General features: G+C 42.7%; 1 protein-coding gene across 5 annotated transcripts in view; it reads right to left on the reverse strand.

The window, feature by feature from the left end:
• Positions 1-19,616, reverse strand: part of ankrd50 (ankyrin repeat domain 50) — a 68,293-nt gene that overhangs the window by 36,416 nt on the left and 12,261 nt on the right. The window contains exon 1 of one of the 5 annotated variants that reach the window (XM_047334250.1): positions 1,455-1,795. The exons of the other annotated variants lie outside the window; for them this stretch is intronic. The gene's annotated coding sequence lies outside the window, so the exon portion shown is untranslated. Of the gene's footprint in view, positions 1-1,454; positions 1,796-19,616 lie in introns of those variants that run through there. 5 annotated transcript variants of the gene reach the window in all.

Consider the following 19,616-nt stretch of genomic DNA (forward strand, 5'->3'; position numbering starts at 1 on the left):
GGGCCGTCCTGCCTGCCCTGCAACTAAATTCTTGGCAGGGGTCCGTCCAGTTTCTCTCTAGTCTATCCACCGTGATCCCCCCCCCTCCCTCCCTCCTCTTCCTTTCTCTTCCTTCCTATGTGGCTTTAAATCCCAAACAGTCCACATCCGTCCTGAACTCCAGAGGAGAGAGGGGGGACCCCTCATCGTCTCTTTCCTGCACTCTCAGGGGTCGCTCACATGGGAGGGGAGTGGGAGATGACTAGGGGCCGCAACTAACGATTATTTTCACGATCGATTAATCGATCGGTTGTTTGGTCCCTAATATGTCGATAGTGTTTTCCCGAAACTGCGAGATGATGTTTTTGTGCACGCACAAGAGATATTCAGTTCACTGTCACGGAGGAGCAAAAGAAACCAGAAGATTTTCACATTTAAGGAGCTGAAATCAGAGAATTGTGACTTGTGATTGCCGATTATCAAAATAGATGGCGATTGATTCAGTAGTCGATTACTAATCGATTTAACTGTTGCAGCTCTGACGATGACCTCCCTCCTCCTTTCTAAAAAGACGGCAGGGAGTTTAAATCCAGGATGCATCATTGCCGGCGACAAGGAAGTTGTGCCATAAGTGCAATGAATGATTGTGGATCTTTAAAAAAAAAGAAAAAGAAAAGGGGGAAAGGGCATACAAATTTAAGCTTTTCTTTTTTCCTTTTTTTTTTATCAATCTGCAGGTTTTATGTAGCAGCCTTCTGCAGTTTCTCTTCTCTTCTGCGATGGAGCAAAATGCAAATATGACACATTCAAACACACACACACACACACACACACTGGTTACTTTGTAACGCTGCCAGATAACAAGGATTTGAACGCTGGCTGCGATCCAGCTGCACCTCTTGTGTTTCTACCTGTCTGTCTGCACCAACCCACCCAATGTGAGACGATGCACGTTATTAATGTAAAATCTATAAATAAAGGTTAGTTGTGTGTGTGTGTGTGTGTGTGTGTGTGTGTGTGAGTGTGTTTCTTCTCAGGGCGACAGATGATCTCGCCCCAGACAGTTGACTGCAAAACGGGCTGCACAAGTCTTTTGTGTGTGTGCGTGCGTGCGTGCGTGTGTGTGTGTGTGCGTGTGTGTGTGTTTGTGTGTGCATGTGTGAGTTCGTTTGTGTGTGCGTGTGTGTGTGTGCATGTGTGAGTTCGTTTGTGTGTGTGTGTGTGTGTGTGTGTGTGCGTCTTCCTCCTCCACCCACTCCAGATGGGATACTGATCCGACTCTACACGTCTACTGCTGGGGGTCAATGAGACCGGTGATAATAAAAAGGCGCCTCGTCTCCATCACGATCCACAACCGACGGTCGAACGAGGCGTCGTCGCTGCAGCCGGAGAGAGAAAGTGTTCGCTAAACTTCATTCAAGCCTCAGTTTCAAACATCTCTCTCTCTCCGGGACGCAGACGGGTTTTCCCCTCACCTCTCGTCGGTGCCTCTCGCAGGAGGAAGAGGAGGAGGAGGAGGAGGAGGGGGTCGGTCGGTTGTCCCCGTGTCCGTGTAGTCAACAGCCTCTTTATCCGTCCGCGTTAAAAAATCCGACGACCCGAACGTTTCCTCCCCGGTGCAGATTCACAGTCCAGATCCGAGCACCGCAGCGACGCTCCCGTCGGTTCCTCCTCCCTCTTCTTCTTCTTCTCCTCCTTCTTCTTCTTCTTCTTCTTCTTCTTCTTCCTTTGAATCGCTCGTTTCTGTTCGGCGGCTCCTCCTGCTGCTGCTGCTGCTGCTGCTCGACACCGCTCCACACTGAGCCCGACACACACACACACACACACACACACACACACACACACACACACACATACACACACACACACACACACACACACACACACACACACACACTCCGCCTCCAAAACACTGCGCCTCTCGCCACCGCTGCACGCAGAGCGCGCGCGCACACACACGGCGATGAGCCGCGCAAGGCCTTCTGGGACTTGGAGTTTTTGCCCGCCGCCCCGCCCCCTCCCATTGGTAGAAAATGTAAATATGAAGGGGTTTTTTTTTTAAAAATGAAAAAAGGAACTCCAGAGAGTGACACATGTAAAAGTGTGCACATAGATTGGGATACATTTACCAACTTTAACATTGTTGAATAATATAAGTATACCATAATATATGTATTATATACTGTATACTTGTATATCCATCAAACAATAAAAGCAGTTCACTAAACCAAAACACTACAAAAGAGGCAAGATAGACATTAAAAATTCAATTATTATGATTATTGTTTTGTCTCTATATGTCTTAATATGATATACCTATTGCTTTAAAAAATATGTATTCTGTCCACTTTGCTGCTGTAACGCCCAAATTTCCCAGTTGTGGGAAGGATAAAGGATTTTTATCTTATCTAATCTTATCTTATATATTATGAAAATTATATTATAGGATTTATGATACGATGCAACCGGAGATATGATATCATATTAAATATGATACAATACAATATGAGATATGGTTTATGATATATGATACAGTATGTATCATATTAAATATGATACAATACAATATGAGATATGGTTTATGATATATGATACAGTATGAGATATTTAATATGATGTAGGTTATATGATATTTAACATGATATGGTATGAAATGTGACTTTGACTATTATTCCAACTCCAATGTCCAAAACAAGGAAAAGAAAAAAAAGTCCAAAGTTCAACTCCATGTAAAATACTGAGAGTATAAATGTATCAACAAACTTGTATGTTTGTCTCTTAACCAACTGCAATAACCCAGAACTCCCTGAAGAGCTGTGATGATACTGAGTGGATTATCCTGGTGAAATAAAATTAAAATGAACTGATAGAAATATGATATTGATCTGAAAACTCTCTACACCTTTCCTCTGTTTCTTCTGTCCTCGTCCCGCCAACGATCGATCTCAGCCTCAAAACATCTGCCTCTAAATTTTCAATTAGGGCAGAATCTCTGTCCCGAATATCTGCAGAGAGCAAACCTAAATCCCAGAGACATGTCACAAATCTGAATTTGTTGTTGCTGGGCAGCACATAAAAACCTCTTTGGGTTTAATGTTGGTGGTAGTGGATCATAAAGTCATGAGAGTTGGCATGAAATGCAACAATATCATCTTTAAAAACTTTTTTTGTAACAAGAGCACCCCCCCCCCCCCCCCCCCCCCAAATGCCGCTTCACCCAAAAACTTGTATTCCATCAAGTTTTGCCCAATCTCGCAATGGTGCAGAAGGCTTCAAGAAAGTAATCTATTACCATGGTTGAGACACGTGTTTGATAAAAATGTTCATGCAAATCCGTTCATACTTACTCATCTGCCCAGGTGTGTTGACAGATGTGTTCTGAAAAGAACTAATGTTGGGCAGGAGATTGACAACAATGAGCAGCAGTGCAAGAACCCACTTTCAATCAATTTCATATTTTACTCCAAAGTAGTTATTATTTCTGCTCGGCCACAGATGCAACACGTGGGAGAAGAAGCATCTGCGGAATAATTTGGCGCTGCCTTAACAATATGTCGTGTATTGATATTTTTTTACTCCTAAAAACATCTATACTCACTTGTGTTTGTATATTTACGGATTTCCACTGGATAATAAAACTGAACGGCGTATTAATGTGAAAATTAAAACATCACGAGGCCGTTGTCGCCGCGGTCCAGCTGTTCGCTGTGATGCGTTTTCCAAACCTCACAGCTGACGCACCAGATGTCGCCGCCGTTGTCGAGCAGCAGGCAGGTGTGTGTGTCTGTGTGTGTCTGTGTGTGTCTGTGTGTGTGTGTGTGTGTGTTTTTCGTATTGGATTTGACTTTTGACTCTAATTTCTTGATTGTGTTGCAGCGATAACACTTACATCACGGCCCCTGCAATGAAACCGCATGTGTCTCAGCCAGAGCTGCAGAAAGAAATTACTTTTCTCACATAAACCACAACTGCAAGTTGTTGCAAAAGACAAAAAAGGTGATCATTTTAAGTGCATATTTTCTTCTTCCTTCCTGCCAGCGGGGACGCACATTGGGGTTGCCAGGTCTATGGATGTTGATCTAACCGGAGGGTGCTGATCTTACGGCTCATTTATCTCTCCCTGAGGAATTACGCCGGTGACCTTTTCCTTTGAGGTGTCGCTGCGGTGGGTTGTAACTGCTGACAGTGTGTGACCGGCTGATGCTGTGTGTGTGCCCGCATGAACATAATTCAGGCTCGTAATCAGCCACGAGTGCGTGACAGGTATATTGTTTTTCCCCGTCGTCATGACAGAACGTGGTCCTGGAGACAACCCACCAAAGTGGGAACTACCGCCGAGGCGGTAATGAGCACTTCAGCTGGTGCTTTTCATGTCGGCGGACAGATTTAGTCACAGTGAGAGTTGCGTCAAGATGAAGGAAAAGTTTGAAAGAGGGTGAGTACAAGATGGTCTCTCGTGTTGAGGTCTGTTTCCTCTTTAAAATTACTTTTCTGTAGTGCTCAACTGCATTTTGGGGGCTGTACAGCGTTCCATTGAACTCGGAACAAAGGGGAAAAACGACCTATGACTTGGAAAAGTGCAACGGAACGGCCCTTCAAGTGGGAAACTCTCCATGTAGACAGAGTCGGTAGAATTGACGTAAGAACAACATGGCGGCGTACAGTGTCGTCCTGTATTATGTTGTAGCTAAGTAGCTCGGCACCCGTTCATCGTACCCAATCAGGACATGCTTCTGATTTTCAGAGGCTAGTCAAACAGACACAAGTTTCCCGCAGGCGGCCGCATTTTCCCGAGCAGAAGAACTGGAACGTATTAAGATCGGAAGTCGGAAAGAAAAGGACAAAGAATTATCCACTTCTGAAGTGCAATGGAACGCCGCATTGGGGATTGATTTAGGTCAGGACATAGGTACACTTCACAGATATGATTGGTTGAGGTAAGGGCAAATTTTGGCTTCAACCGAAACACTAATCACTTTTGGAAACAGAATGTGACACGGCACTGGCAAAGGTCAAGTTGAAAAGTCACAGAATATCATGCAAACCCTTCCAATACTCCATTTTCAGATTTTGACGGAGGTGGACAAACCCACGACTACAGCGCCACTTGAAGAGCGAGCCCATTTTACTCACCGGGAGCCGGTGGTGACAATGAGCGATGGAGCCGAGCGGCTGTGCATGTGACTCAGTGAGAAGTGTGACTTGCGACTTACATAAGCGCCAGCATCAGGGTGGACTTGCAGAGGGAGGCGACGCGAAGGACGCCTGTAACATTTCATTCTCGGTGGAGCCCGTTGATAGTGCAGAGTCTGCGCGTGTTCAATGGCAGCAACGCTTATTTATTGCGACCAAAGACGGATTGAAAAAGCAAAGGAATCAGGTTCATTGCTTGTCTTTTGCTCTGTCTTCTTTTAAAATCTAGTTTTAAGAACTTGTCGTGTTAATAAATGTATAAGTCAGTAAAGTAAAGTACTGTGTCACTAAAACAGTTCCCCACAGCAGCATCTTCAGACTTTCACTTGACCTAAAATTACACGGAGATTGTTGATCCAACACCCCATAGGACGCTGTTACATTTAAAAAAAGGTTTAACATCACAGAGAAACTGTTAACCAAACACTATATGTCTCAAATAGACCAACAGCAACATGATAAACACCCACTAGCGAGTCCCTATTGGAATACTTGTCGTTGGATTATATCAAGGAATAAAAATAAGAGATGCTGACGTGTTTTAAAAAAGGCTTTTATAACAGTAGGAACTCTGCTAATTGGTGGGGGGGGGGGGAACTAAAAACATTCTATTTACCAGCTGTCCGCTGTCAATCCTGCGATGATTGATTCCCCGCAGAGCTTTCAAAAACAAATGAATATCACACCAGGGACTCGTGCTATTGGAGCTCTGCGCGCTTCCTTCGCTGACAACATGCAGAGGTTGGTGCTGTTGTGTCGGACGCATCAATCTGTCGGAGTCGGCGTGTTACTGCGCAGAGCGGCGAGTGCCGAGGGAAACAAATCCATATATCGAACTGCTCTCCAAACTAATCACAAACACTGACTGGCCCCACACGATACCTCCTCCGCAAACGCCAGCTCCTCGGCAAATGAAGAGAAAGATAAGAGGAAGATGAACCGTCCAGGTCTCATAGTTCACTTTACTGCAGGTAAACTGTGGTTCTGCAATTAATCATGATCTTCTACATAAGTTAAGGCTGCAAATTACTCTTTTTACATAAGCAATGATTCAAAATTCAAGGGTATTTAACTATATGATAGTTTGATGAGCTAAATGTTTCCACATTGTGCAGTTTTCTGTTGTTGTTGCTATTTCCAGCTCAGCTTTTTGCATTTGTTGCTCCCACCATCTCATGACAGTTATTTCCTACAAGTCCTTGAGCATTAACTCTCCGGTTTCTTTGGGAAACTGCGTGCGGTTATGAGCATCAGAATCTTTCTCTTTCTGGAAAAAGGAAAACAAACTAAAACTGGCCTCCAAGATGCAGTTCTTCTCAAGTGTTTACTCAAACCACACTTCCCAATTATTTCCAATGAATAAGGGTTTCCTCGCACAGTCAAACAACTGCATCACTTCAGACATTTTAACGGACACATAATTTGGTTTGATTAAAGATTAGTCAATTTAGTCATTTCCCTACATAGTTTTTCTTGAACTCGTTAGCCGCAGCAGCTAAACAGACTTTACTACAGTCCCTATTTTCCACCCACATCCTTTCATGAAATAAAAACTGCATAATCAGAGCAAAAACTGTAATTAGCAGCCGTGGCCACACTGTCAATCAAGTGTTGAGCCACTACAGAAGCTCAAACTTCATTATCAAAACGTCTTCTTTTGACAGATGTTTCACAACATTTTACAACGTTACCTAAAAACTATATATTTAAACGGATATTTTTTTAGGTAAGCATTTAAAAATGTGGCGAAAAATATCTTTTTTTTTTCGGTGGTCCCCTCTGCAACAGTGGGACTCAGACTTATGCTACTTCAACTTCTCCAAACTCTGTTAAATGTAAATCATACAACCCCACTTCAAAATCACTGAACTCTCCCTTTAAATACTGGAGGGATTGTCAGGTAATTTTGTAAAGAGATTCATGAATAGCAAACAATAAATAATTAGTGACTTAACCCAATACCTGCACAGTTAATTCCCATTAGCTTGAGCGGTAGCTATTTTGTGCACTAATTAGCAGCTGTTAGCATCGTAACATGTTAAACTAAGATGGTGACAATAGTAAACGGTGCATGCTAAACTTCTACGTTTTAACATTGCTGATTGTTAGCATGTAGTTGCACCTATAGCTGTGTCCCTTATTTGAGTCACTATTTGTTAGCTAGCATACTGACTGCAGCTCAGCCACTCGCATCGCAAGCTCAATTAGCTTCATCACGGCGCACAATGAATCCGGGGCTAGGTTGACCTGTGAGGGATCTACTATGGAGCTAGAACAGTGACAGTAAACCGAGGTATTGAAAATAAAAAATTGGTATTTAAGTTTTGGCAACTGAAAAATGTTCAACTGAAAAATAAAACACAAACAATAAAAAAAATGTAATCTCACAATCATTAAAAAAAACTCATTGAAAAATGACAGACATTAAAAAAAAGTTAAGATTGAAATGGAAAAACCCATCATAAGGCATAAAAAATATCAAAATGAAATAAAATTGTATAATAGTGAGATTAAATTAAAATCTTTGTGTTTTATTTTTCTGTTGAACATTTTTCAGTGCCAAAACTTGGCAATTATTATTTTCAATACCTCAGTTTACTGTCACTGTTCTAGTTCGATAATCAACCCATTGGAATCCTTTGTTGTGTTGAAAGGAGCCTTCAAAATGGGAAAACTTAGGACTATGTCTAGCCGCAAAGTGCTGCTCGCATGAGGCGGCACTATTAATATTTTATATAAAATACAGGAAAGTTTTGGCTTATCGGTCACCACCAAACATCCCTGTTACACTTTTTTACCCACAGGGCTTGTATAAATGACAATAAAACCCTTTTAGTCAAAGGTAGAGTAGCAGCGGACCACTTACACCACACTACACAAACTCACATGAGGTTGCCAGTTCATAGAGAGTGCTCAGCAAAACGGGAAAACTCTACAAACTGCCTGCCGTTCCAATACCAGCAGGAGCCAAGTCACAAGCTGACTTGTCCCCACAGAAAAACGCACGTTGCTGCTTATTCCCTTTTTTCACGCTGAGTTTGATGTCGACTTTATCCACTCCCCGCCACGCTCGCCAATCTGCCAACATTCACATAATTACAGCAATTTCTTTTGTCTCCGTGCCGACTAAATACCGACCGGTCATATTCCTCGGGAAGATGGAGCGCCATGAGCCGGCCACGATTATTCCCTCTTTAGTGAATATTCATAAATATTCTCCACCTTGTTACGACGAGTGTGATGACGGCAATTCGGGGGTTTGGCCTGAGAACAGTTGCTGTGCTTTGGAAAATTGAGTTGGACGGCTTCATGCCTTTGTCCACTTTTTGTTTCTCGTCAGTATTTTTGAGTTTGGCTGCTGCTCCAGAATGGCTCAGCAAGTAAGGAGGGCAATTAATGTGGTTGGTTTGCATGTTTTGACTGAGACCAAGGCTGAAACATAAGGGGGTTTTAGTTAATTGGTTCGCATGAATCAGCGATAAAGCTATTCCGGGCACCGAAGCAGTTGTGGTTGTGCGGCTGTTTTTGAACTGTTACTGTTACTAAGTTTTGGAGAAAAAATGTCCTTGTTATTTCTATTTTAAGTTTTATTAAAACACCACCTGTGGCCATGGAAATCATGGCCATCTAAGGCTAATATATTCTATAAATAAGTGAGATTAAGTAAAATTGTCTAGGTTTCACCTGGTTTATCGTTTACTCAGTTTTCCATCAAGGTGTATTTGTATAAAATGTTGTATAGATTTGGTATTGATACTGAAATACATACTTTCATGCATTACTTTGAGAGGGTCCCCCCAAAAAAAATGTAAATAAAATTTTGTGTTTTCATCCTACAAAAGAAACCAGTTTTTATGTTGTATAAACAAAAGTAGCCATATAAGAACATTTCATGAATAAAATATATATTGTCTAAAATTGTGATTATGATAAAAAGTATGGTATAGCTGGCCAACTATTTGATCAAAGAATAGGGAAAGAAGATTATTAATTAAATGTCCTTTTAAAGAGCAATCAATGGCCCAGACAAACGTAAGGTACATAAAAGACAAAAAAAAAAGGTTTGATCACATAAAATGTTATGGTCAAATCATTTAAGATGACAAGTGGTTCTCAAAGAAATCACAATAAAGCATTTAAATAGCCAAAATATAGATGTGCAGCATCATATTATAACACTGATTCGTTTTGGTTGACAGAAAGAATCAAAAAAGGGAGGAAAGGTTGGTTCCTTCAGGTTGGAGTTTAAGTTTGCAGTTACAGGCTGACCAGGCACATCACAATACGGGATAATAATAATCTTCCAATGTGAGACATTTTGACCTGTCAAAGTAGGAAAAGCGCAGGTGAAAGGAATGTAGTCGACCATGGTTCAGATCGACGAAGGCTGAGCTACCTCGCATAAATGGGACGCAGTCCTAATCACTGTTATTAACTATGCCGCCGACCAGCCAACATGTCTGATGTGGTAGAAGAACTGCTCAGCAAATAAAACATCCAAAATCCAGTAAATAAACCGCGTCTAGGGTCGCACAGGGAGATTTAAATGCATGTGTGTGTGCGTGTGCATACTGAAGAGCGATGAGTGTGCGTGTCCTGACACGGCCTCTCACTTGATGTAGTGTGCTGACAATGAGGTGAGCAAAAACTGGGGGAGGGAGCCCTTTCTTAAAATTCAGCCGACGCCTCGCAGAACGTCCGCACACGTCCCCCGCGGGGGGGGGGGGGGGGGGGCGTCATATTTATGGGCACGACTTCGACGCGGCGACAAGCGAAATCGATATTTCACCACCCGGAATGACAATGTGGGCAGCGGTAATGAGCAATGAGGATGCCGACCGTGATAACTCGTGCAACAGCACTTCAGCCGGCGTCTGAATACAGGCTGAGTAAAACAATAATTGGCAATCACGGAACCCGAAGCTACGGGGGCCCGTGAGCGCCAATTTACAATCACAGGACGGGCACCACGCTTGCAAAACGACAGTGTTTTTTTGTGCGTGCGCCTCAAGTGTGCACCGAGGTTACAAAGTGCAGAAATAATTTTAAATGCACAATCAGGGTCTGTTATTGTGGGTTGATGGTAAGCTGTGTCAAAACTGATTAAATCTGTACCTTGGCAGCATTCACAGCTGATTAGTGAGCGCAATTTATTTAAAACACAATATTTCATTGAAGTGATGCGTGGTGGCGCTGTGGCGTTTGATAAACGCTCATGAACTCTCTTGATTCTCTTTTTGGGTAATATCTTCATGTTTGAATGCACTTATTGTAAGTCGCTGTGGACAAAAGCGTAAATGAATGTAATGCCATGTGATGTAATGGTACAAACTCAAATCAAAAAGTGTTCAGGTCCACGTGTGTGTCTGTGTTTCTCTTAATGTCATACCGCCACCAACCGGCAGCCATCTTAGTAATAATAATGATAATAATAATAATACATTTCATTTATAGAGCACTTTCCATTGCTAAAAGCAATCTCAAAGTGATACAGAGTAAAAACAAGATAAAAAAAAAAATAGATTTCAAAAGAAAAACATCGGTAGAAGAAAAAGTACCAAATTTAGGCGAACACTTGTTTAAAAAGAAAGGTTTTTAGGCCCTTCTTAAAAGAGAGAGTGCAGTTATTTCGGACTTTCTAGATTAAAATGGAGAGAGAGAGACAGACACAATGTCACTTTCAATGGTCACCAGGAAACAAACATTGCACTTATAGAATCACCATTATTAAAAATGATTAAAATAAAAAATCCTAAAGAATTTGGGATTTTGCCCCAGAATATGATTTAGAATGTTTGTTGCCCCACAGGTTTGTCCCTCTTATAGCGTCTCTGATCATACCTGCTTAGCACCGGCATGTTAGCATTATTGTGGAGACATTAGCATGTGGACGTTAGCATGTATCCTGAAGTGTGCCTCATGGAGCTGCTAGCATGACTGCTAACTCTTAACGTTGGACAAATATGACCATAAGATAGAGACTTTTATATGGTGTACAGAAACTTACTAACTGTTCAGCAAACATGACATTGCATCATATGATTAGTATGTGTTTTTTAAAAATTTGGATGGTAATCTCTCTTATTATAGAGACCTGTTGACAACAGCACACTTGTAGTGTACATATGAATAGACAGAAATATTCACTCTCACAAGTTAAAATAGTAATTTAGTGCATACTTGATTTTCTTCTGCATGCCTCAGCATTTGTGTCCGTGAGTTAAAAGAAGTGTAGCTTGAAGTGATTTTGCGCTGACATGGGTGTGTTTTCCTTATTGATCAAATTTTCAAACGATGACTCCATCATAAAATATATCCTCTCTTGTTTGCTTTTCCCCTCGCTCATGTCGGCGTTCAGGAAATATTGTCTTTCTGTGATGACTGCAGAGCCCAGGAGCCTTTTTTGGGGAAAATAGAGATTTGATTTTATCCCCCCCCCCTTCCTGTCAGATCCAACAAGTCCTCCCTGCCCAGTATCCTCGGGCTCATACACAAATAGTTTGACAGGCAAACTGCATGACGCAGAGGAGTGACCCCCCTCAGAAAACGAGGGAGCACACTTGGCAGTTTCAAGGCTACGGAAAAAATGATGTTGCGCTTCATGGCTGTCCTCAGATCAGAGAGATCTTGGGATAAATATGTCGGGAGTTTGGCGGCATATTTGGGTACAGGGGGGCACGATGTGTCTGCTAAACGGTTAAAACAAATCACTGTGTCATGTTTGAATCTTTTCCAATAAGCTTCACCATACTCTGTTGAGCGAATGAAAAAGCATCCGTCTCACATTCATCAATCTTACGTTGACTCCAAAAATCTTAATAATTCAATTTTTATTGCTTTTCGAAGGATGTCACATGGAAAAAAGACATCATGATACAATCACAGAGATGAACAGGGGAAGAGAGAAGAAAATAAACAAGAACAAGCGAACAAACAAAAGAAACAAACAAAAATATTAATCATATAAAGATATACCGACACACGTTGGTTTCACTTATCGTACTATTGTCACTCAAATGTCTTCCAAGCAATCGTATAAAAGTATATAATTATGAACAAAAATCTTTTTTTGTGATTCTATGAAATTAATTCTGAAACCAATTGGACTTTCGCCCACTTTACTGGTTTTTATTCTGAAGCCTGAACGATGAGATAAGGTTTGTGAATGTTCTGTGATTTAAAACTTAATATAAAAACACGTTCAGGGACTTAAGTGTTGATACTATTTATTAATCGAGACACTACCAAAGTTGTTTTGAGTCAAAGTCATCACGAAGGCAAAGGGACGAATCGATTTGATGGGGGGGATGGTCAAATTGAAACCAATCTGAAGGTTATTGGAGGAATGGGGAGGTCGTCATCTGATGTTTGGTTGAACAAAGTGTTTTCTTTGTCACTGGTTGACAGAGGTTTGCTTCAGAGCTCCAACCGGCACTGAACCATGGTGAACGATTTTAGACATAACAATCTTCTCCAAACGGTTTTAGTGGCTTGAACTCAAAGCAGGAATAATTGATTTTTTGGGGGGGAGGGCCATTTTGGGGGCAGCTGAACAAGCTGAAAACACCAAATTCTCACAGTATCGACTTAAAAGTTGTCGTAGCTATACTTGTTAGCTCACAACGACTGGATGAAAGTCCAATATTCACTCTCCTTTTAGCTCTTTATTTGGTCTCCACCCACTCCGGAGAGACACATTTGGCTTTTTTTTGGATCTTCACCAGCTCGCCCTATAACCTTTTCTCTCATTTTGTCTTTTAAAGCTGCAGTCGTATGTAATGCTGATGAGGGCAGTGAACTTATACATAAAAGTTCCAGGCAGAAAAACAAGGCCATGAGCTAAATTACACCAAAAACAAACAAACAAAAGGCCAAAAGAAAGTGCAGAGTTTGGTGAGTGACACCTGCATATCAATCGAGTCAATTTGATTTTGAAAACTTTAACTAGTGCAGCTTTAAAACCTCAACCCGTTGGGTGGATGTGATGAGAAAACATTCACTCAGGTGGTTTTATCAGGCAACAAGAAACAACCTTGTTTGCTGTGTTCATATAAAATCTTGTACAAAACAAAATTAATTGCATCGGGGAAAAGTGGATTCACAAGATTTCCGATGTATTATACATCATCACAAACCATTTGAGATGCAACGTCCTGTTTACAAGGGACTCGTCTCATTCCACTGGTGTAGCTGCATCTTTTAAGATACGAGAAAAGATGAAATAACCTTTTCTGTTTGTCTGTTTTGTGGCAACAGAGACTGGATCGTACTGTTCATATATTCACAGCCTCAGAGACGGACATTTGTGATATTTTGGTCATGAATCAATGAAGCATCCGGCGTCTCTGCGACGGTCCTGAGACTAATTGATCCGATGAAAGCCAAAGGTCAAACCTGAAGCCGATCTGCGTCGGTCCAGTGTCAGCGCAGAACAAAAAAAAAAGGGAAATTAATTAGGAAAACGCAGAGTCTGAACTGCACTCTTGAGCTTTTGTTTCCTTTCTATTCTACATTTTGGTTTCATCGGGAAAGACTTTCCCCGAGACGCGTCGGCCTACACAATCATTTAGCCTTTCAGTTGACTTTAGCAACGTGGAATGGGTCGTGAACTCGTGTCCCTCTTCCTCCTTGGTATTTGCTCCTCTGCTACGGGGCTTGTCCAGCCCGGCAGACTGGAACTAACAACAACTCTCTGAAATATTGATGTCTCTGGAGAGTGTATGGATGTGTGTGTGTGTGTGTGTGTGTGTGTGCGCACAACATTAAAGGTGAAGGTGCTGCGGGCTCTTTCGTCGTCTCCGTCATCATGACGTCCCTCAACTGTTGAGGTTGTCGTGTACTTGGACCAGGGGGGTTTCCCTGCATGTTTCATCGTGACGGCCCTTTTTCTCTTCGCCACGACGCCTGTTGTTGTTGTTGTTGGTTTTTTTTCAGAGCTTGTAAGATGCCGAGAGTCGTCAAGTATTCATGAGGCACAGTCGTAGTTTCAGAGGTTACAAAAAGGTAAAATCCTCGAAGGATGAGTAGAATTCAAGTCAAATTTGAGATCAAATGTGAGATCTGGGAAAGTGACAATATCACTACGGGCAAGAAAAGTATGAGTAAGTATAGAACCAAGTTCGTTATTAATTTGTATTCTCGCTAAACAAAATTGACAGAGTGCTCAATATTCTATCAGCTTCCCCTTAAATATGACTAGTGGGTGCAAGCTACCAAAGGATAAAACAACAGGAATGAATGAATGGTTTAATAATTAAATGAACGAATTTGCTAGTATAAATTTAAATCATATATTAAAATCAAATCACATATTTGCAAATTCACCAAAAGCAAATAGAGACAAGCGCCTCAGTCGCTCGGACATAACTACGGTTACCGTTCTCCAATTCAACACAGCGTTTTCATTGTAAATTAATAACCCCTGTGAATAATTCATTCTAAACCAACAGTCTTCCGTCGACATGTCATCTCCTCAAAGCCGGGACGTGCGAAACGCCAACCGTCAAAACAGCGTAGAACAGCTGATCAGAGTCTTTGCATCACTGATGACAACTTGGCTGCAGGAGAAGACGGGGGTGAGCGAGGTGGACGCTTGTTTCGTTCCTCCGCCTCTGTGCCGGGGTGGAGTTTAAAAAATACCATCCTGGTTGCGTTTCGCTTGCGTGACCAACCACCGAGCGAGTCACCGGCTCCGCTCTCCGTTCACCTGCTCTCCTACTTCTCAGTCCTACGGTTCGGTATTAGAAATTGTTTTTCTGTTTTGTTCCGAAAGCTTCGCGGTTGCCCCCGAGGTTTTTCACCCATTTAAAATTCAGACTTTGAAGCAAAGAACGTACAAATTCTTGTACACGTGATGTGAAATGTTCTCCCACGTATCGATCGTGAGTCAATCTCAAACAAAAGATGTCGTCCTCCTCTCTCTCTCTTGCGCGCTGCGACTGCCTGTTCGGTGGAGTGACGCCACTCGAGATCGCGTTCGTTGAGACCGGCAACCTTTCGCTCGGGCGGATGAGACGAGACATAATGACACATAAAACTCCACCCAAGCAAAAAATCGAAATAATCGTCCAGACATCTCCAAAACTGTCCTGAGGGTTCGACCGACCACTGTACTATAATTGTGCACCGGCATAAAATGGCAGACAAACGGAGTCACCGCAAACCTAAAAAACTAATGATAACTTAAAATATGTAAACGGGCAACTGTTTGCCAACATATTACATTTTTGTCATAATATGTCGGTGGTAATTTGTGTGCACTGCCCCCACGTGGCCAGATAAATAAAGTTTTTTAAAGCTACAGTGTGTAATGTTTCGAAGAACTTATTCACAGAAATTGAATATATCGTCCATAACTATGTGTTCATATGTGTATAATCGCCTGCAACAAAGAACCAATGTTTTTTTTCGTCAACTCCGAATGAGTTAACTGTAGTTCCACCAGGTGGACCCCAACCCCCGACCGTGTTGAATGCGGTTGTTGCACAAAACGGTTCCAGGATACGTCGCGATCGCGTCGAAATGTCCAGACGCTGCCGGAAACCGGAAGTGGAATGAGCGGTGCGCCGTCATAAAGTGTCCCCTGTAGGTTGCCCGGTTGGTGGCGGTTTGCAACGTTACACCAAGGCTTTTAAGAAGGGTGGTTCGGTGCAGCTCTCTCAAGTATACGACATGTCCTCCAACTCATACGACGAACTATGTCTGGCGACAGTTTTCTAAAATAGCGCCTCTACTGGTCAAAGGAGGTACGCCACAAATACAGCATCGTGTCCTTTACCAATGCATGAACTTGTAAAGGTAAGGGTTAGAGTTCCGGTTGGGGTGACAAGGCAGGGAAACGACACGATTACTTCTCAGTAAATCCATTTAAATACATAAACTTGACGGACCTACCAGGTAGCGGCCGTCTACGTAACTAGCGCAAGAGGTCTGCGTTTTTTTAAAACGAGGCTTGAAAAACGACACAGCTTGTCGTATGAGTCGGAGGACAGTCGCAAATTATAATGTGAAATAAAAAGCTTTGCTCGACAACTGAACAAAAGCACAAGACATAAAGATCAAGTAGCGCAAACTGCTCATCGGATCCTTCGTGTCATTCATAAGAAATGAAAACGATATTTATGATAGTCTACCATTCGTGTCTAAGCTCACACGTAAATATGTCATCAGATATGAAATATATTGCTTTCCAGTGTCAAACACAGTTTAGGGAAAAACCGCACTAGTTTACAGACACCAAAAAGATATATCGTGGAAAGAAATTAATAGATAAATACAAATGAGAAAAAACATAATAATAAAATACAGTGGTGTGTTTTTAATCTTCCCCCTTCATTTCCCCACTCGTAATAGAAAGCAAACATTTGGAGCGGAACCCCAAGGACCGGCTCGGTTTGCTGTGTAATCGCAAACAGACACAGAATTCGCTACGAACGCCAAAAATGCAAAGCCACGAGACCGACATTGGCTGCTTTATGCCTCATTAAACTTGGATTCTGTGAAAATCAAACAAATGAAAAAGTTTTTCTTCTGCGTCTGCTCGCTCCTGAGTGTTTGGAGAGGAGCGCTCTTTTACGACACACACACTCGGCCGAAGCTGCGATCCGTGTTTTGCGGGCGGCCATGAAGTCAATTAGGGCGAAGTCTCACTTCCTCTTTTGGACGAGGAGCGGCTGGCTGCCCTAACGCCCCAAGACTGTGCTCGTGAATTACTATCAGCTGATTCAGAGAGTGTCTGAATCAGTGTCTGCTTATGATACAGGATGATACTACATTTTTAAAAAAATCGAATGAACCGTGCTGTTTGTTTGGTTGTTTGTTTGTTTGTTGGATTATTTTTTAGCAGGGTTACATAAAAACTACTGAACCGCTTTGGGAAGAACCCATTAAACCTAGGTTCGGATCAAGAAGCAAATCTAGAAATTATTTATTTATTTATTTCGTTAGTTTTTCTTTTTTCACCTTACAAACTTTCCTGGATCCAGAACCACATCTGGATCATCTGTCCAAAACTTGTAATCCTGCACACAGACAAACGGAACCAACTCAACCTCCTCCGCAGATAAAACAATGCTTTATCAGGCCGCTTCCTTTTTTTGTTCCCCTTTATATTTGGACTGTGAGAAGCAGACGATCATGTGCAGGATTGTTCGGCCTCGGCGGAGGTCTGCGCTCCCGCCGAGTGCCGCTCTGATTTCAGAGATTTTCTATAAAAAGCACCAGGACGCTGAAACGAGAGAAGGAGGCGAATGCGGTGATGTGACATCACGACAGAGACAGAAAGAAATATATCTGGCTTCGCTATTTGTGTCGTCATTTATTCAATAACGGCACAAAACAAGACACGTTGCTGTCCTGTCTGGCATAAATGAAACATGCACCAGCTCTGTAGGAAAGATGGAGAAATGACCATAAGTCTCTTTCGTTACAAAACCCCCGACTCCGTTGCTCTGGTCAAGGCTGCTGGAGGGGGGGGGGGGGGGGTTGCTCTGCAGTGACCTTGCAACAAATGGCTCAATTATCCTGAGGTACCGCAGGACTTTGCGCATTCTTTGCTTAACCTCCCCCCCCTCCCCCCCTCCGCTGTCGCACCCGGTCACACCGACACTCACTCAAGTGTTCACCGGCCGACGGGGTTCAGAGGTCGCCGCGCTCTTTGCCTCTTCGTCCCTCTCCTTTCCACTCGGACCAATCCAATCCGTTGACTTAACGGCCGGCGCTCTGCAAGCGGGAGGACGGAGTCGGCCCGCACCCCAGGTTAAAGGAGGCGCGGTCCAAATCGCACGCAGTGGAACTTTCTCGCACGGCAAATGTCCGGCCGAGCGGATGGAAGCCACGAACTGCTCCGTAGAGACTCTTTGCTGTGGAGGAAAACGTCGGATCGGACAAGGGCCCTCTTTGTGCCGCGGCGTGGAGGCTGGTCTCTGGTTCCCCGATCGTCAGGGACAGTGTCTCAGTGTGTGAAAATCTAAATCTTTTATTTATTTATTTTCAAATGAAATCTCACATATTTCAGTCCCATTTAAAAAAAAAATTTAAAAAATCCATACTCAGGAACTCTTTTTTTGAGGCTTATTTAACGTACATAGTTGATATTGTCCGAGTATTTATATTTTCTCGACTGTCTCAGTGGACACTGTGTCTTTAACTTGTAGTCTTACACATCCAGAACTACAATTCTGTAGTTCTGCACAATGACTGTAGAGATTGGGGACGTCTCCACGAAGTCGAGATCCTGACGCTCGACTAATCAAAGGTTAGTCGCAAACTGTATCAATCAGGAAGTTTCACCTCTTTTATTAAATAGCTTTAACAATTATTGAAACGTGGACACTTGAACATACATCAGTGTGATAACTACCTGAACTTTACAAAACAAACGTCCTTTGGAAAAAACTGACCTGGCGTGTACTGCGGTGTGGCCTATACTGCAGTCAGCCACCAGGGGGCGATCAGGACGTTTTGGCTTCACTTTTGGGGGGCTGTCATATCGTCCATCTTTATATCCCGTAATCAAGTGATGCTTTAGCCATATTGTGGCATTCGCAACCTCGTACCTCCGAATTTACTGAAATGAGGCCACGGAACTCCAGTTTTCCACAGCCTCATCTTTTCCCTCTGCCATCATGCTGCATTTCCCTGCTTGCCATAGATTGCGGAATTGTTTGGCCTCTGCGGCTTCTGGACACCGGCCAGACACTAATATTTAGAATGTGTCCACTATAACGCCGCCGCCGTTATGGATCCTCGAATTCGGCTGCCGCACTTCTCTTCCACGCGAGATCATTCTGGGTCGCTGCAATATTTTTGATACCCTTTTTAAAAGATGAAAAAGTAATGTAGCAGAGATAACTGCCAGCTCTTCACAGATCGTTTACCGTGATGGTGGTAATCTCGGCGTTTAAAATGATATTACTGTTCAACTGATTGAAGATAACATTGGAGTATCAGCTCAACGCTTTGACTGCAGATATGAAGACGTGGCAATAAGGGCTGAAAAGAGGGAAATGAAACAATTTTCATACCGTTTACATAATGAGAAAAGCAATGAGGAAGCAAATATGCAACATAAATAGACACGACTGGAGGAGTGGGATTGAACTTGCTTCTGCTAATATTAGAAGATGTTTTTCAGAGTCTGCGTCGCGACCCACCCATGAGCTGTGGCGGGGTCGTTTTTTTTTTAAAAGGGTTTGCCCGGAGGTTATCGCGAAAAAATGTTTTTTATTAAATTATTAACAAACAGCTGTCTTCCCTGCAACTCCCTTCTGCACCTCAAATGTAACTCCTGCCTTTAAGCGGTCCAGGAGTCCCTCTGTGTTATGATAAAATAAGACGCCGGCGATACGTAAGCGCTACGGTGATACGTACAGTAGTCGTCCAGTGGAGGAATGTGAGGGAGGAGATTGAAGCTCCATCGTTCATGTGTTGTGTTTTTTTATCAG

This window comes from Scophthalmus maximus, chromosome 9, assembly GCF_022379125.1.
Source record: "Scophthalmus maximus strain ysfricsl-2021 chromosome 9, ASM2237912v1, whole genome shotgun sequence".
Taxonomy (NCBI): domain Eukaryota; kingdom Metazoa; phylum Chordata; class Actinopteri; order Pleuronectiformes; family Scophthalmidae; genus Scophthalmus; species Scophthalmus maximus.